General features: G+C 45.6%; 2 long non-coding RNA genes across 2 annotated transcripts; both read right to left on the minus strand.

The window, feature by feature from the left end:
• Positions 1 to 3963: 3963 nt before the first annotated feature.
• On the minus strand, positions 3964 to 6179 carry LOC123426164. Its single transcript, XR_006622067.1, has 2 exons — positions 4828 to 6179; positions 3964 to 4541 (listed from the first exon to the last, which is right to left on the minus strand). It is a non-coding gene; the product is annotated as an uncharacterized LOC123426164 (long non-coding RNA).
• Positions 6180 to 9018: 2839 nt separating this feature from the next.
• Positions 9019 to 12494, minus strand: LOC123426163. Its single transcript, XR_006622066.1, has 2 exons — positions 11125 to 12494; positions 9019 to 9328 (listed from the first exon to the last, which is right to left on the minus strand). It is a non-coding gene; the product is annotated as an uncharacterized LOC123426163 (long non-coding RNA).
• Between the last annotated feature and the right edge of the window lie 6973 nt (positions 12495 to 19467).

Here is a 19467-nt window from a genome sequence, read left to right on the forward strand (position 1 = left end):
CATGAAAATTCACAGCATGCTAGAGAATCCCAAAGTCTACAACTAACCCCATTGCACCAACCTCAAAAGACCTACAGAAAACAAGATAAACTCAGGCAAAGACAACAACAAAATATAACAAATCTCAGACTTAGAAATATTTCAGCATCTCTAAAACAAAACTATTTCCCAGCAATTAAAGAACAAGCAAACCACACCTAAAGATGGATTTCTATTGCAACCAAAATTACCAGGGGCTAGACTAAACATCAAAGGGCAAATCTCTAGTTGACAACTTAATCATATCACGCACGGAATAAATCCCACAAAATAAACAAAATGGCAACATGGCAAAATATCACGCGAACTAACTTGCTCTAATGCTAAAACTAAATACACGGTTAAATCCTATGTATTTTTCTACTCCGAAAACATATATAACATGTGGGGTTGCAACACAAGAATACTGCCACACGTATATACGGGAATATGTCCTAAACGCGAAAATATAAACTAGCTACGGAATCCTACATGCAAAAATACCATCCTCTACTCTAAAATACATGGCAAAGGGGTTCCTAAAACATGAGCATTTCTACTACGGCATTCGAGCAACCCGGACACGCATGAAAAATAAATACGGGTCGAATCATATTGGGACAACATGTAAAACTAGGCATTCAACACGTCAAACAATTATGCAAGTTGCAAATTCGAATTCTACGCGAGATTCTACACAAAAACCATATGCTACACGTTGCGATCCAACTTACGGTTAAAAAGTTACGGGCATTTAATATCCGTTTGTTTTCTGGAATTTATTAATTCCGAAAATTCCTAAATTAACTAACCGGGCCTAACAGCAAGGGCGCAATATACCGAAAAGTGCACAGGCGGGGGGATAGCTCAGGCTCACCTTGGGGGGCCTCTTGGGCCGGTTGGTGGAGCTGGTGGAGTGGGCCGAGGGGCGAGGCAGCCTGGCTGCGGGGGCGCTAGGCAGGCCGAGCCTAGCTGGGCCTGGGGGTAGGGGCACTCCTGGCGTCGGTGGGCCACGGTGCTGGGGAAGGCCCAGGACGGGCAGTGCGGCCTGGAGCGGTGCGGGAGGCGCCCAGGAGCGGTTCCACCGCGGTCAACGGGGAGCGAGGAGGTACCCGCCCTCGATCCGGTCTGGATATTGCGGTGGCGACACCTTCGAACCGGGGCGGTGGTCTGCAACGGATCTCCACGGCGGCGATTGGTTGTAGGGCTCAGCCGACGGGGATTGAAGGCGAGCGGCGCAGAGGACGGCGGCAGGAAGAAGAGCTCTGGCGAGGGCTGGTGGCCGGAGGCGAAGGGCGAACTCCGGTGGGCTCCGGCAGGTGGGAGGCTCCGATGAGGGCACGGGCTGCTGCGGGGCGACACGGTGAGGCGCACGCGGCGGCTGGCGGCGGCGCAAGGGAGCCACCCCGGCTGCTGCGGGCAGGAGGAGCTGCGGGATCCGGGGCAACTCGACGTTTGGCGTGGTAACCATCGCTCATCTGTCGTGTCCTGAGAACGAGATACGCGGCTCCTATCGGGATCATCGACACGCCGGGTGGCCTTACTGGATTAGTTTTACCTTTGACGAGATATCTTGTGCGTCGGGATTCCGGTGATGCTTTGGGTAAACTCAGAGTTGAGGTTTTCCACTAAGGAGTTTGACGAGATCGTGAGCTTCGTGTTCAAGGATTTCTATGTGGCTTGTGGTAATTTGTGATGGACTAGTTGGAGCACCCCTGCAGGGTTAAATCTTTCGGAAAGTCGTGCCCGTGGTTATGTGGCAACGTGGAAACTTTGTGTAACACTGGTTCTAGATATCTTGAAGTTAACTTAATTAAAACATGCCAACTGAGTGCGTAACCGTGACTGTCTCTTGCGTGCGTTCCTTCTCCGATAGAGGACACGGTGGGGTTATGTCTGACGTAGGTAGGTGTTCAGGATCATTCATTTGATCATCAGTAGTCATGTCCGCTATGCGTAGATCTTCACCCTCTTATTTCTTGTACTCGTAAGTTTAGCCACCAAATATATGCTTAGCCGCTATTGTAACCTCACCACTTAACCATACCTCACCCATTAAGCTTTGCTAGTCTTGATACCTTTGGAAATGAGATTGTTGAGTCCCCTGTGTCTCATAGATTACTACAACACCAATTAAAGGTATAGGTAAAGGTTACTTGACGTGAGCGCGTTGATTGTTCGTTTGGAGTTGCTTCTTCTTCTTCTTCATCATCGATCAAGGATGGGTTCCAGGCCGGCAACCTGGGATAGCAAGGATGGACGTCGTTCTTCTTTTCTTGTTTGTTTTCGTCCGTAGTCGGACCCTGCTCTTATTCATGATGATTATGTATTATAATGATGTGACTCTGATGTAGCTTGTGGCGAGTGTAAGCCAATTCTATATATATATATATATCTTCTTTTCAGTACATGTACTTGTAACGATATCCATTCTTGCGAAACAACGAGATGCGCTTCTATCCCTGACGAGGCCCTCGTGCCAAATTGAGGATAGGGTTGCATCTTGGGCGTGACAGAGGTCCCCCTCCACCTAAAGGTTATCCTGTGTTTGAATTAAAACAATTTCCAAACACTTTTAAATATGCTTATCTTGATGAGAAAAAGATATATCATGTTATTATTAGTGCTACCCTTTCAGAACATGAAGAACAAAGATTATTCAAAGTTCTAAGGAAGCACCGAGCTGCTATTGGATATACTCTTGATGATCTTAAGGGCATTAGCCCCACTCTATGTCAGTACAAGATTAATATGGAACCTGATGCTAAACCCGTTGTTGATCACCAATGTTGGTTAAATCCGAAGATGAAAGAAGTGGTAAGAACGGAAATACTGAAAATTATGGAAGCAGGTATAATCTATCTGAAAGTGCATGCTATCCTATAGCTGATAGTAGATGGGCAAGTCATGTTCATTGTGTCCCTAAGAAAGGAGGTATTACTGTTGTTCCTAATAATAACAATGAACTTATTCCACAAAGAATTGTCACAGACTATAGAATGGTAATTGATTATAGAAAATTAAACAAAGCAACTAGAGAAGATCATTACCCTCTGCACTTTATTGATCAAATGTTACAAAGACTATCTAAGCACACATATTTTTTGCTTTCTTGGTGGATATTCTGTTTTTTCACAAATACCTGTTTCACAACCTGATCAAGAAATGACCACTTTTACATGTCCTTTTGGAACTTATGCTTATAGACGTATGCCTTTTGGCTTATGTAATGCACCTGCTACCTTTCAAAGATGTATGACTGTTATATTCTCTGATTTCTGTGAAAAGATTGTAGAGGTTTTCATGGATGACTTTTGTGTTTATGGGAAGTCTTTTGATGATTGTTTAAGCAATCTTGATCGAGTTTTGCAGAGATGTGAACAAACAAATCTTGTCTTGAATTGGTAGAAGTCCCACTTTATGGTTAACGAAGGTATTGTTTTGGGCCATAAAATTCCTAAAAGAGGCATTGAGGTGGACAAAGCCAAGGTTGATGCAATTGAGAAAATGCCATGTCCTAAAGATATCAAAGGTATTCGTAGTTTCCTTGGTCACGCTGGTTTCTATAGGAGGTTTATCAAAGACTTCTCTAAAATTTCTAGGCCTCTTACAAATCTTTTGCAAAAGCATATTCCTTTTGTGTTTGATGATGATTGTTCGGAAGCCTTCGAAACACTAAAGAAAGCCTTAATTACTGCACCTATTGTTCAACCACCTCATTGGAACTTGCCTTTTGAGATTATGTGTGATGCTAGTGATTATGCTGTGGGTGCTATTCTAGGACAAAGAGTTGATAAGAAATTGAATGTTATCCATTGTGCTCCCTACAAGATGACTTTTGCCCAATTATCTTTGGTAGACCTTTCTTGAACACCGTCAATGCCAAAATAGATAAAATACCCTACTGATTTTCTTCTTCTTGGCTGCCCACAAGAGCGTCATGCATACCTTCATCCCGGCATCTCTATTTCGTGTGTACCTGGTAATAGATTTATGACCTACTAGACCGTATTCCCTTAAGGACCTGTGGCGGCACGATAGGTAAGGTGACACAAAGACAAGACTCGATCTACGGTCGACTTAGGAGGTTCAATGTTTTCGTGCAAGGGTTAGTACCACATAATCTTGCTCAGAAATTATCTCAGGGTTACTTCCATCACACTCCGACATGCTTTCAATGACCACTCTCGTTCCACGAGATGTCAGCCCATGGTCTTATTTCCACCAGGACACACCTTACTCTGAGGTTGTCCGGACCAACGTAGCATACGAGGTATGAGGCTGTAACCACTCACCACTTGCCTCCCACAAACCTAGCAACAAAATATCCATCACATGGTCTAATGTAAGGTATTATTTCATGCAAGATTGTTGTTAACATAATCTAAAAATCAAGAAATAGATGCACCACCACAGACATCACCCAAAGTTTTGCAAATTTGAGTTCAAGATTCTTGCCTTTGGAGTTTGAGGAGGGTAAGGTGCACCCCAAAATCATGGAAAAAGCCTCCTCTCTCCGAGTCCTATTTTGAAAGTATTTGAATTAGCACACAAACACAAAACAACACACAAAGTTGTTTGAATATTTCTGAAATAAATATGTAAATAAACTAGAGGTAGGAAAAACAATCAGTCCATTTGAAGTTTTCTATAAAAAGTTAGAGCCCTTTTAAGTTTTTGTCTAATTCTGTTTTAAAACAAACACAAAAGAAAACATTTCGGTAGTGAATACGCTTTCCAGCAGAGAAAGCGTATTCTGTGATACACTACGGGCGCAGCTGCGTTATGAAGGGAAGAAGGTGCACCCACCACGTTACGCCTTCATTGGAGACAAGCGTGCAGACTCGGCTGTGTCATCGGGGCCGAGGCTTGCCTCGCTAACAGGCGGGGCCCGCCTGTTAGGTTTCCTCCTTCCTCCTCTCGTGCGCAGGGGACAGGGCCAGGGTGAGTTCCGGCAACGCTCACTGGCGGCACAGGGCACCATCCTCAATGCTCGACCCATCCACGAGCTCAGGAGGATGAGCCGCACCACGTGGAGGGTAGAGGAGCGCCCCGTGGGATCCGGCTAGGCAAGACTTTGCTCATGGCGGACGGAGGCATCGGCCAGGAGGGGAACTCCGGCTACGCTGGTTCCCAGGCCAAAATTGGATCAAGGATGGATTTGCGATGGCTGAGGGAGGCTAGCTATGGCTGCAGAGGAGCAGCCGGACTCGGGGCTGCCCAAATTTACTCAGAGATGGCTGACGGTGATGCGGCCAGAGGGACGGCAAGACGAGGGGATCTGATCGAATTTGCGCGAGGGGGAGCGAGCTGCCAGTCGGAGGGGACTCCTGAGACGCTCGGAGGGCTCTAGTCAGCCCTTTTATAGCCGGGCAATGACGGTTCCGTGGTAGCTGTGGATAAGCACGCCTGCGACAGGCTCTGGTGATGGTTTAGGTGCACAGGGGCGGCAACGGGGATCAGCAGGATTGCCAACAGTTGTAGGATGATTCAGAGGGAAGGACCACGGGCAGCTGGCGCGCTGGAGGAACTTGAGCTGCGCTGACCACTACAACAGCAGAGAGGACGCCGGCTCGCCTCCACGGCTATTGCGTCACTGAGGTACTGCGTGCATACAGGGGCGGTGACTACTGGACGGGGAGGAGCGTTGACGCGACTCTATATCACACCAAAAGGGCAAGGGGTGCGCGGACGCGTCGCCTCGACACACGCGCGTGCAAAACATGTGCTCTGGGCGTCCCGAGAGCACCCACGCAAGGTGTTCGATGCAATGCCCAACACTGCCACACACATCCAAGACTGCTTAGACTTACCAGGCTCGAGCTATGGGTTAAGGCCAATGCGATGAACAAATAATTAGGGTTAGTGGAGCAACTCTGAAGTGTAGTTCAAGCTCATGCCAAATCTGGCCATGCACCAATGGTGCTTGATGAAATGCCAGGGGCTTCAATTAAGCTTTTCCGCAACCCCAAAACTCTAGATTATACTCTCCCTATGTGTTAGTTAAGATGGTCAAGCTAGTTGGAAAAAAGGAAAAACTTGGTAATGCAATTGTTAGAGAAAATAATTTCGGCACAAAAAGTTGAAGCTAATATCACATGCACTTAATATTATGCAATCGGGCTCATCTTATGATGTTAAGGTTTTGTTAGGGTGTTACACAAGCATGCAAAATCTTAAGGCAATCAGAGCAAGGAAAAACATGGTTGCAGTACAAAGTACCAAAACTGGACCAGAATAAAGAATGAGTTGTTTTGCTAAATTTTTCCAAAGCACAAGGTTGGGTTTTTTGCATAAAAGTGAATCTCCTACATCACTAGCCATCCTCAAATTTAATCAATTTTTAAAATAATATATCTAGGTGATTGCCAGAATAAAAATGAAGTTAATGAGCTCAAAAAACACTTGGCTAAGTTTTTACAAAAATATGACCGAGGGACATCATAGGTCATCTTCAAGTGCTAATAATTTTTTTACAAGAAGTGATCAAAAGGATGTAGTGCAAAATAGGCCCTTAAAAGAATTAAAATTCAACTTTTTAATAAAAGAAACCTTGGCAAAAATAAAATAAAAATCTCCAATGAATTTGTGAGAAGAAAATAAATGTTTTGATGCAAGCACTGAGGTTCCAACATAAATTTTCAAAAACATTTACTTGGGAAAGAATTTTATAGAAGGGAAAAGGAGTGTTTCAAAAATCAATTGAAAACCCAGAAATCCAGATTTTAAATAATCATGACCAAAATAATATTCCCATTTGATTAAATAAAGAATTTAAAATGGTCTCAAGCAAGGGCTCAAGCACTAAATGATCTTTAAAATGCTACTTGCAAAGAAAAGTTTTTGTAAAGAGGCTTAGAGAAGAGTCATGAAGCAAATTATTTCCCAAAAAAATTATTCTAGGCAATATTTTATTTTATAAAAATATTATTAAATTTTTGGGGTGTGACACACACTACCACCCTTAAAAATAAATCTCGCCCCCGAGATTTTCTTAGGGAAAGAAAATAATTCACTCAAGAAAACACGGGATCATGATCACTCAATTGCACGCGCAAACAAGGCAATCATATAGCACACAGTCACTCATGTGTAGGTGCAAACAATGCAATCAAATAGTACACCTCTACTCACCTAGTATGAGCAAGACATACTACTAGACTAACGTACACTTTGAGGGTGGTCAACGAGATACGGGCAAGGGGGTGTTCCCGAAAAAATATTCTCGGTTGGGGAAAACACATTCTACTTCTCCTAGATGGAGTTTTGGAGAACGTGTCCCCTTGGTCTAACAACAACGGACTAACAATGGAAAATATGGAAAATTTTCCCATAGAAGGGGTGTGGAATTTTATCCGCCCGTTGATGGGTCAACACCCTTGGTGATGACCTGAAGGACAAGGGACGGGCACACTAGGGCTGCTCTATATTGGGCTGCGAGACAACACGGTTTCCATTGTGGGATTGCATCCAGAATTTTCCGAACGAATCCCAGTGGGTAGTCATGGGGAGGACCGGCTTAGGGTAGTGCACTTGGTGAGACGTGCGAGGAGTTTTCATGGGTGGTCTCACTAGGTGCCTAGTTTAGGGACACACCGAATGACACGGGTGTGGCCTGGTTCATTGGGGTGGAAGCTCGGGTATCAACTCCCAAGTGATACATCACACGGTTAGCTGGCTTGGTGGCTAGGTGGTCACTCCCAAAAATTTAATCTAAGGCCTCGCGGGCTATTCTACGCAATTCTACCTTTAAAACAAGGGCGCGCATGCATCCTACAACTTTATTTAAAACAGATTTATCACAATTACGTGAATACAACGTTACAGGGCGACACTGGGTACTAAGGCCAGACAGCTACTCTCACAGACTCGCTCCGCCTTCGTTGGCTTCTGAGCTGATGGGCTCACTAACCAATAAGGCTCCTCCATTTGCCATGGCTCCAGAGTCAACGGGGCCATGGAACGGGGCTGCAGGGTTGCGGCGGCGACGACGTCTCGGACGGCGCGCCCTTGGCATAGCTTCATTGCAAAAGGCATCGAAACTGCGGTGAAGCTCCGCCGGGGTCATGGCCTGGTTGGCAAACATAAAGGCTAGGGCACATCTTAGAGATCCAATCGGTCTTCCAACCAAGATGGGCTGGTTGTTGGAGGCGGTTGCGGCTTCACGGCTTGCCAGGGTCCGGCGAGCAGTTGGCGTGTGGCTCATGGCCAAGTCAGAGGTGATCTGATCGATGAGTGCCTCTTGCACACTCAAATAGCGCACAACCTGCACTAGTGCTGGGTCTCCCTCAAGGTCTTCGCTGGCAACTCGGGTCACACTACCATAGCCTTTAGGACTAGGATAGTAGCAGAACGGTCGGCTATTCATCCATGGCGACAGTTGTCGCAGCTGGACTATAGCCTCTTAGGGTACAAGCTAACGAGCTTGGGCTTCATCGGTGGTTGTTTTATCAGTGAAATGGTGAGGGCACTCTAATTAGGGACCCCCTCCATAGATGTGCACCGAGGCCCAAAAGTAACGCATAGCATCACTCATAGGCTCCTCATGTACAACATACACTAGAGGTTCTTCTATGCCAAAAACTTGGCGGCTGAGGTCGGCGAGGATGACTACAAAGTCTCCATGCTCGGACATGGTGCTCTCGTTGCGAAGAACGCATCTAGGCATCTTGCAAGTCAATGGGGTTTACTAGGGTAGTGGTCTCAAAGTTGCAGGTTGCTAGGGTTCAGGCAAGGACTTACTATACACGGTAGGGAGTCTTTTGTCGCAGGCTAAGGAATGCGACAACTCCGGTGTCGGTCATAGACACACACCTTAAGGGCTAGGTTGACAGGTCAGGCACCGACTGCCAAAAGGTGTCGGATGGCCACTGTGGTTGGCTATTGGTTAGGCTAAGCTGGGTTGTGGATATATAAATATCCGGGTAGGGATAGCGACCTAGCTAAGATAGGTTTAGCCAATGGTCAGCCTGATTCTGATACCAAGGTTGTAGCGACCGGTTTTTCAAAAAAATCCAGAAAACAGGGCTTTGTGTTCACCAGCCCCATGACTATTGTTAGCTGGTAGACACTTACTTGATATAGAATATCCAAGCAAAAATACAAAATCTAGGTTACAAGATCATAAAGGTCTATTGGTTTGGACAAGGTCAGAGGCTGACGACGGGAGCGACTCGAGGATTCTCCAGTGCCTAGGGGACTCCATTCCCACAAGAACAGCTGACCTGGATAAATTCCTATCTCACAAGGCTGATATCCTGGACTCCTAGCTTCTAGGGTTGACTGCATCGTGCTCCTCTCCGTACGCAATCTGGCCAACACAATAGTCAGGGACAACCTAGCGAGTACTTTGAATGTACTAGCAAACATCAAGAAAACAAATAAGTTAAAGTAGGTGAGATGCATGCATAATCCCCTTAATAACTCTACCATGCCATTAGATTTATTTCATGGATGCATTCATGCAGATAAGCAATTTCCAGCAATGTTGTATGAACAAGCAAGGAAGGTAACAATGAACAAGTAATAACATGTGTGCCGTAGTCAGGCGTCGGAGCGACACCGCCTAAAGGGCTCACATGTAAGTAATAACAGTTCCCACAATCGGGCATCTAAGCAACACCACAGAAAGGGCTTATAAGAAATAATAACAATCACACTGCAGTAGGGCGTCTAAGCGACACCACAAGAAGGACTTATAAGAAACAACAATACATATTGAACATCCAGGAGGTAGAACTGTCCTAGGGATATTCAACAAACATAATCATAGGGGTTAATCCACAGTAATAATAATAATATGATCATCCACCATATTTCATGTTTAGTCTCACGACTTCTTTAGCTTCCTCCGCAGACCGACACTCAGGCCGACACTTGACTAGTCAACCAGTCATCCTTGACCGTGGACACGGGTACTCGAATAGTTTTGACTCTGCAGAGAGTGTACTCTTTACCCACAACCCATGGGTTTCAATAGTCACTCGGACTAATCTCGCGTACGGTATTTTAGAAGTAAATTCTCAAAACCAGTACGCACACATTTTTCCCCTGTGAAGACCGACATCACTCGAGCTACGCTGCCAGAGAAAAACCTTAAGACGGGGAGGCTCCAACCTCGACTAGCATGGGATCAAATTTATAATGTGCGCTACAAGGGAATGGCCATTCCCTCTTGGTCCCAGACCGGAAACACCCATGCCCGCTGAGCGGATGACTGGATTTAGTCCAGGGCCATGGATACCTTCATCCCAGACACTCTATTTGGTGTGTACCTGGTAATAGATTTACGACCTACTAGACCGTATTCCCTTTCAGAAAGACATACGGCGGCACGATATCTAAGGTGACACACATACAAGACTCGATCTACGGTCGGCTTAGGAGGTTTAATGTTTTCGTGCAAGGGTTAGTACCACATAATATTGCTGCGGAATTATCTCAGGGTTACTTCCATCACACTCCGACATGCTTTCACTGACCACTCTTCTTCCACGAGATGTCAGCCCATGGTCTCATTTCCACCACGACACACCTTACTCCGAGGTTGTCCACACCAACATAGCATACGAGGTATGAGGCAGTAACCACTCACCACTTGCCTCCCACAAACTTAGCAACAAAATATCCATCACATGCTCTTATGCAAGGTATTATTTCATGCAAGATTTTTATTAATATAATCTAAAAATCACGCAATAGATGCACCACCACAAACATCACCCAACTTTTTGCTAATTTGAGTTCAAGATGCTTGCCTTTGGAGTTTGAGGAGGGTAAGGTGGACCCGAAAATCTTGGAAAAAGCCTCCTCTCTCCATGTACTATTTTGAAAGTATTTGAATTAACACGCAAACACAAAACATCACACAAAAGTTGTTTGAATATTTTTGAAATAAATATGTAAATAAACTAAGGGCAATTTGAAAGAAGTAGGAAAATAATCAGTCCATTTGGAGTTTTCTATAAAACGTTAGAGCCATTTTAAGTTTATGTTTAATTCTGTTTTAAAACAATCACAAAAGAAAATGCTTCGATCGGGAACACGCTTTCCATCGGAGAAACGCTACGGGCTAGCTACGCTATGAAGGGAAGAAGGCGCACTCACCGCGTTACAACTTCTCTGGAGAGAAGCGCATAGACACGGCTGCGTCATCGAGGCCGAGGCTTGCCTCGCTGACAGGCGGGGCCCGCATGTTGGGTTTTCCCCTTCCTCCTCTCGCGCGTAGGGGACAGGGACAGGGCCAGGGAGATTTCCAGCGACGCTCACAGGTGGCACAGGGCACCATCCTTGATGCTTGACCCATCCACGAGCTCTGGAGGATGAGTCGCACCACGTGGAGGGTAGAGGAGCACCCGGTGTGCTCCGTCTAGGCACGACTTAGCTCATGGCGGACGGAGGCGTCGGGCAGGAGGGGAACTCCGGCTAGGGTGGTTCCCGGGCCAAAATTGGTGTGGGGATTGATTTGCGGTGGCTGAGGGAGGCTAGATGTGGCTACAGAAGAGCAGCCGGACTCGGGGCAGCCCGAATTTACGCAGAGATGGCTGACGGTGCTGCGGCGACAGGGAGGGCAAGATGAGGGGCTCTGATCGAATTTGCGCAAGGGGGAGCGAGCTGCGAGTCGGAGGGGGCTGGTGAGACGCTCGGAAGGCTCTAGTCAACCCTTTTATAGTCGAGCAACGACGGTTCCGCGGCAGCTACGGATAAGCACGCCGGCAACAGACTCTGGCGATGGTTCAGGTGCACAAGGGTGGCACGGGGCTCAGCAGGGTCGGCAGTAGCTAGAGGATGATTCAAAGGGAAGGACCACGAGCAGCTGGCGCACTGGAGGAACTCGAGCAGCGCCGACCACTACAGCAGCAAAGAGGACGTCGGCCAGATGCCACGGCTATTGCGCCGCTGAGGTACTACGCGTGCAGAGTGGTGGCAACTACTGGTCGGGGAGGAGCGGTGACGTGACTCTGCAGCAGACCAAAAGGGCAAGGTGTGCATGGACGCGGCGGCTTGGCACACACGCGTGCCAAACGTGCGCTCTGGGTGCCCCCAAAGCACGCACCAAGGTGTTCGACGCAATGCCCAGCACTACCACACACATCCAAGATTGCTTAGACTTACCAGGCTCGAGTTATGGGTTAAGGCCAATGCGATGGACAAAGACTTAGGGTTAGTGGAGCAACTCTGAAGTGCAGTACAAGCTCATGCCAAATCTGGCCATGCACCAAAGGTGCTTGATGAAATGCCATGCGCTTCAGTTGAGCTTTTCTGCAACCCAAAAACTCCAGATCATACTCTCCCTAGGTGTTAGTTAAGATGGTCAATTTAGTTGTGCAAAAGTTAAAACTTGGTAATGCAATTGTTAGAGAAAATCATTTCTGGTCAGAAAGTTGAGGCTAATATCACATGCATTTAAGATTATCACATGGGGCTCATCTTATGGACTTAAGGTTTTGTTAGGGTATTACACAAGCATGCAAAATCTTAACGCAATCACAGGAAGGAAAAACATGGTTGCAGTACAAAGTACCAAACTGGACAAGAACACGGAAAGAGTTGTTTTGCCAAAAAAATTCAAAGCACAAGGTTCGGTTTTTGCATAAAAGTGAATCTCGTGCTTCACTAGACATCCTCAAATTTTTATACAATTTTTAAAAGAATATATCTTGGGGTTGTAGTACAAAGTCCACTTTTGGTGAGAATAGAAATGAAGTTAATGAGCTCTAATTTTTCAAAACATTGTGCTAAGTTTTTGCAAAAAATATGATCCAAGGACATCATAGGTCATCTTCAAGTTTTTATGGAATTTTTAGAAGAAGTGATCAAAAGGTTGTAGTGCAAAACAGTCCCTTAAAGGAATTAAAAGTCAATTTTTTAATAAAACAAACCTTGGCAAAAATATATAAAAAAAATCTCCAATGAATTTGTCACAAGAAAAGAAATGATTTGATGCAAGCACTGAGGTTCCAACATAAATTTTCAAAAACATTTACTTGCGAAAGAATTTTATAAAAGGGAAAAGGAGTGTTTCAAAAATCAATTGAAAACCCAGAAATCCAGATTTTAAATAAACATGGCCGAAATAATATTCCCATTTAATTAATAGAGAATTTGAAATGGTCTCAAGCACTAAATGATCTTTAATATGCTACTTGCAAACAAAAGTTTTTGTAAAGAGGCGTAGAGAAGAGTCATGAAGCAAATTATTTACCCAAAATTTTATTCTAGGCAATATTTTATTTTGTAGAAATATTATTGAATTTTTGGGGTGTGACACCATGCCATTAGCCTTAACCTACACGCATTTTGACTAGGAAGCGTCCTAGTTCGCTTGACTGTCTGTGACGACGAATTCCTCTCCATACCCCGATTCTTCCGTGTGTGGCCAAATAAAATAACCAGTGGCAAGCCAATGAGTACTTTGAATGTACCTGCAAGCAACCCATGATGCGGAACAAGGCAACAATGCAACATGATATATCTTTAGTATGCAACCATTGCGGAAAGCGGGTTTTTCCTTAAATGCAGTGACATGGTCAAGTGTAAGTATATTCATGCATCACAAGGTGGTTAGTAACCATGAGAACATGTTACAAATATCTACATAAATATTCTGAGGGTTGAACACCTAATGTTCACCCTCCATACCAAGTCACCGGACTTGGTCCAATTAATCAGTTTCTTGCAAAACACCTTTATACTCACGCACACGTGGTTTATGCGAAAACAAGTGGACGTAGTCTAAGCAGTACCACCCAACTGTCCTTGACCGTGGACACAACTATTCGAATAGTTTTACACTCTGCAGACGTTGCGTGTTGTACCCACGAGATCCGGGAAACTTCCGTGTCATCCATGACCGGCGGTATATAACATATCCGAGGTAAGTACCCGATCATTGCCTTTCCCCTGACGACAGTAGACAAAGAGTCCACTCGATTGGTACCCAACCCACATGATGTACATCTTACGAGTACCAACTCTAGGTAGTATCATCCATGCAGGGACCAACGGTCTGCCCGACACATGTAAAAACAACATAGTTGCCCTACTTGGCACGTCCCCGACATGAGAGTGACCATATCACTCCCGCCACTGGTAATGTGAGCTCTTTTCTAGCACCGACCAGAGAAATCAACAAAGCCCCATCCCATAAAGGGGTATCGTGGTCGCATATGTAAGGTTGGGACGGTCGACACATCTTAAATCTCTCCTTGTTTTCGAAACCACACTCGCACACACCAATTTCTTTCTTGGTACACCACTTCTCTTTCAAGTGGTCATCCAACTCAATGTCATCACCATCGGGCATTAGTGGCACCCGACGGGGTTTTCAGAAACATCTTTGTAATCACATTTGTGTTACCATCACCGTGCATATGCTCATCCTACATGTAGCACTACTATCTACTTGTCAACTTTACATCAGCGTGACCCTAATAGATGGTAAGGTCATGGTCCAATGAAGTGCTCCAGAGGAGCCATCGGTAACACCATACCGAGGGTTTACCGATTAATCATGATCATATGCATCGGAATAAACTAATCAACATGTCATGCATAAAAATGTTTTCTCAGACATGGTCAGAGGGCTGCTTGCCTTGATCAGCTAGGTATCTGGGGTCTTCGAGGTCTTCGGGTCCAAGTCCTTCGTCAAACGCGTGATCAATCATCGTTATAGTAATAATAATAAGAAAAATCACAACCAAAAAGAGAGCACAAACTCACATCTAAAATGTTACCCTATTCTGAAAAGTTCTAACATTATTTCTAAAAATGTTTGTTTCCGGTTTTGGTGTGGAAAACTATTTTTAAAAGTCTTTTTGGTAGAGGCAAAAATACATAAAACAAATTTTAATTTAAAACTGTGCCAAAAACTTTTTATAAAAATTGCACAAGCAGTATTATTAAATACTACATTATTTCACAAGAATTATGATGGAAAAAGAATTGAGTTTGGATGAATATTTAATCGTGTGGAAATTTGTTTTTGAAGTCCAGAAAAGAATAAAGAAAAATGGCCAACTCATTGGCTAGGCTTGGTGAGCAGCAGGGTCGGCCCAACTGGCCAATCGGTCAGCCAGCCAGCCATCCCAGGAGCGCGCGCCATGAGGTTCAAACCTGACGCGTGGGGCCCTACGACGTGGGACAGAGAGGAGAGAGGAGGAGAGAGACACCGCCGACAGTTGGGGCCCTCCTATCGGGGTCATCTCCTTCCTCAGAACACAGGGGAGGGGGACCTCACCGACGGCGATCCCGGCAGTGTCAAGGACGGGCGGATGTGGGAATGGACTCCTCGCACTCCCGCCTCTCGATTGTGGGTTGAAAGAGCGTCGGTGGTGGCCTGAGTCACCGGTGATGAAGAAGCTGCGGTGGAGGCTTTCGGGAAGATGCTGACCACGATGCTAAGAGAACGGAGGAGGTCAGGGAAGAGGTGGAGGAGGACCAAGAAGCTCTTGCGGTCACGGGGTAGGTGTGAGGAGGTCCAGAGCGTGCATGTTTCCCGAGATCGACGGAGCCCAGGTGCTCGTTTAGCTCAAGGGGCACTGAGGGTGGTCGATTGGAGGCTTGAGAGCGGTGTTGGAAGTGAGGGGGAGAGCTGGGGGCCTTTATATAGGCGGGCGACTATCCACCAAAGGTTGGGGCGCTGACGATGCTACAACAATGGCCAAAGGGGGAGAAAGAGCTCGGGAGCGAGCCCGTGGTTTTACGGACGTAGTTTTAGACCACGAGGGATATTCTAGAGGAGTGGGGGCAGGCTCTTGGCGCATCGTGGTGGCGGAGCTCTTCTGGCCAGTTCGGGTGCACGCGGGCACGCGTCGCCTGGGGAAGAGGAGAGGGGAAAGAGAGGGGCCCGACGCTGCCCTAGACTCGGTCGACGATGTGGTCAAAGAGGGGCAATGGGAGGGAGCAGGAACTGGCCATGGCTGGCCTCCCTATGCTCAGGTGCACCCTATAGTGCATCCAGGGCACAGCTTTGGCATGCTACGGCATACTGGCTCACTTTGGCATGTTTTCCCATGTCTGGGGGAGTCTGTGGGTGTGGTAGATGACCTATGAGTGCTTGGAGTCAAGGGGAATCAAGCTGGTCAAAAGGTGGAGTGACAAATTGATGTTGTCAGCATTGATTCAGTGGGTGAATTGGAGATTTTGGCTTCCTCTTATTGAATTGGTGCTGGATCTTTCGGCTGCAGCTGTGGGGAGGCACAGAAACCCATAATACAAGTTTGGAGTGAAGGGAGTAAATGTTGGGGGTGCTAGCTGCTGGTTTTCGAAACTGGTAGAAGGTATTTGATGCTGGTTTGAGGGATTTAACCTCCTCCAATGGCTTTCATAGTTAACAGGATTGGATGGTGGACATAAATAGGATGTTTTACCAAATTTGAGCACAATTTAACATGTTTGACAATGTAAACTTGAAAATACCCCCAAACGGGCATATCTGCAATCTCGTGAGAAATTATGGTCAAACCAATTACCACAAATCCAATTCTTGGCATGCCCTTCTTATTTGGGTTATTGAGCACTCCTGCAAAGTTTGAGACCAATTGGACAAACTTGGCAATGTGGAGTTGATCCCACTTGGTTCTAGACAGGAAGGGTTTCTAGATTATTTGGTGAACCAAACCACCTTGGATGGAGGTGAAACTTGGTATGATCACCAAATATAGCATGTGGGACATGCTAGAGTTTTGTTAGAACTTACTGAGAATATTTCCTTTGGAAATATTTCAAAAGGTCAAAATAGACAGAAATAGTCTTCAAGGGTTTAGTCCAATATTTCAAACATGACAAGGGGTTGAAACTCTTATTTATGGAAAATATATGACCTCACAGTCTTCCTAAATTTTCTCCGATTTTTCTAAGGTAGAAAAATAATATTTCACCAAGAAATGCCATTTCTGGCCTTAAAATAGGGCATATAAATAAAATAGGATTTTTTTAAATATAATTAATTTATGGTTTTGAAGAGTTGTTTTAATAATATAATCAAAATAAAGCTTTCGGGTAAAAAGGCAATACCTTTAAATCATTGACTTGTAGTACAAAATCCAAAAGCACGGTTTAAAGCTACAAAAATAATAAAAAGGGTTTTTGTAGAAATAATATTTTGTAAAAATTGGTTTTTGTGATCCACTCTTAAGCTCACATACAAGCAATGACAATCAAGATACTCATAGCACTTACTTAAAAAGTTTTAATTTATTCCAAATTTTGAGAAGGAAACAATAGTGGTAAAACTGGTGCAAAAACAGGGTGTGATAGACCTATCCTCCTTACAAGAATCTCGTGCCCGAGATTCCTAAATTAAGGTGTTGAAAAGGTACGGAAAGTCGGAACTAAGATAGTATTCATGCTCCCTGGTTGATTCTGCCTCGATGTGGTTGCTCCACTGTACCTTGAAGTACTTGATGGTGCGGCTTCGGGTACAACATTCGGTTCATCCCGAATGCGGATCGGACTTTCACGATAAGTGAGGTCTGGCAGAAGATCGATGCCTTGATGATCTATGTCCTTGTAAGGATCCGAATGGTTTGGCGCTTGGAGGCACTTTTGTAGTTCTGACACATGCAAGATATTGTTCACACCTAAAACTCGTGGAGGTAGCTCCAACTGGTAGGAAACCTCCCCTCGTTTTGCGGTGACCCAAAAGTGCCCAATGTACCTTGGTGCTAGCTTTCCCTTGACGTGAAAGCGCTTTGACCCCTTGAGAGGCGTGACATGGAGGTAGACAAGGTCTCCCACACAGAAAGTAACTTCTCGACGGTGGTTGTCGATGTAACTCTTCTGTCTCGACTTGGCGGTTTTTAGGTGCTCCCTTACAAGCTGCACCTTCTCCTCAGCTTCATGGAGAATAGCTGGCCCAAAAGTCAGTCTTTCACCAGTCTCAGACCAGTTGAGGGGTGTGTGGTATTTGCGGCCGTGTAGTACCTCAAATGGTGCCATCTGGAGGCTGGACTGATAGTTGTTGTTGTAGGAGAACACAGCGAAGGGCAAACAATCTGCCCATTTTATTCCATAGGCCAAGACACTGGAACAAAGCATGTCCTCGAGTATTTGATTTACTCGCTCAGTCTTCCCGCCGGTTTGTGTGTGGAAGGCGGTGCTGAAGGAGAGATTGGTTCCTAGAGCCTCTTGGAACTTCTTCGAGAATCTTGAGGTGAAGTAGGAGCCTTTGTTAGATACGATCTCCTTTAGAACACCATGGAGGCTCACAATACGCTCGATGTAGAGATTAGCCAGCTCGCTACCATCGTACGTGGTACTGACGGGGATGAAATAGGCTACCTTGGTCAGGTGATCAACAATGACCCAAATGGAGTCATGGCCTTTGTTGGATCTAGGCAGACCCGTGATGAAGTCCATGCCGACCTTATCCCACATCCACTCAGGTACCTAAAGAGGTTGTAGTATCCCAGCAGGTCGTGATGCTTAGACATGACCCTTTGGCATATGTCGCACTTGGCTACATACGAGGCTATCTCCCTGTTCATATCGTGCCACCATAACCTTTCTCTGAGGTCTTCGTACATCTTGGTTCCACCAGGGTGGATTGAATATGGAGTGTCATGAGCTTCTTACAAGATTAGGTTCTTGAGTTCAACCTTGTTGGGTACGCATATGTGGTTCCCAAACCACACTACTCCCTGCTCATCCACTGAGAATCCTGGGGCATTGCCTTCCTTGATCTTTTTCTTGATGCCTTCGATGCTCTCGTGTCCCTTCTAGGCTTCCTTAATGTCGTCCATTAATGTGGGTTTAGCTTCGAGGTTTGCCAAGAATCCTTGTTAGACTAGCTCGAACCCGAAACTTTCCAGCTCTTCATATAGGGCAGGTAGCTTTTCCTTGATCATAGCATTCAAGGTGCAAGCCTTCTGGCTCAAGGCGTATTCTACTACGTTGGCCTTACCGGGGTGGTACTCAATGCTGAGGTCATAGTCTTTAATTAACTCCAACCATATTTGTTGCCTCAAATTCAATTCCTCCTGGGTAAAGATATACTTTAGACTCTTGTGGTCGGTGTATATCTTGACCGTTTCCCCAGAAATCAATGCTGCCATGTCTTCAAGGCATGAACTACCGCTGCCAACTCGAGGTCCTGAGTGGCTAGTTCTCCTCATGAGGGCGTAGTTGCCGTGATAAATAAGCCACAACTCTGCTGTCTTACATCAAAACACCACCGAGCCCGACCCTTGATGCATCGCAGTATATCACAAATTATTTGTTGATATCCGGAGTGGCTAGTACTGAGGCGGTGGTCAGCCTCTTCTTTAGTTCTTGGAAGCTTGCTTTGCATTCCTACTTCTTGCCCTTCTTCAAGAGCTGAGTCATTGGTCGGGCGATGCGGGAGAATCCTTCCACGAACTTGCGCTAATACTCTACGAATCCGAGGAAGCTTCTGACTTCCTTCACATCGATTGGCGATTCCCAATTCGTTACTGTAGTAATCTTGTT

Source organism: Hordeum vulgare, chromosome 2H (genome assembly GCF_904849725.1).
Source record: "Hordeum vulgare subsp. vulgare chromosome 2H, MorexV3_pseudomolecules_assembly, whole genome shotgun sequence".
Classification (NCBI taxonomy): Eukaryota; Viridiplantae; Streptophyta; class Magnoliopsida; order Poales; family Poaceae; genus Hordeum; species Hordeum vulgare.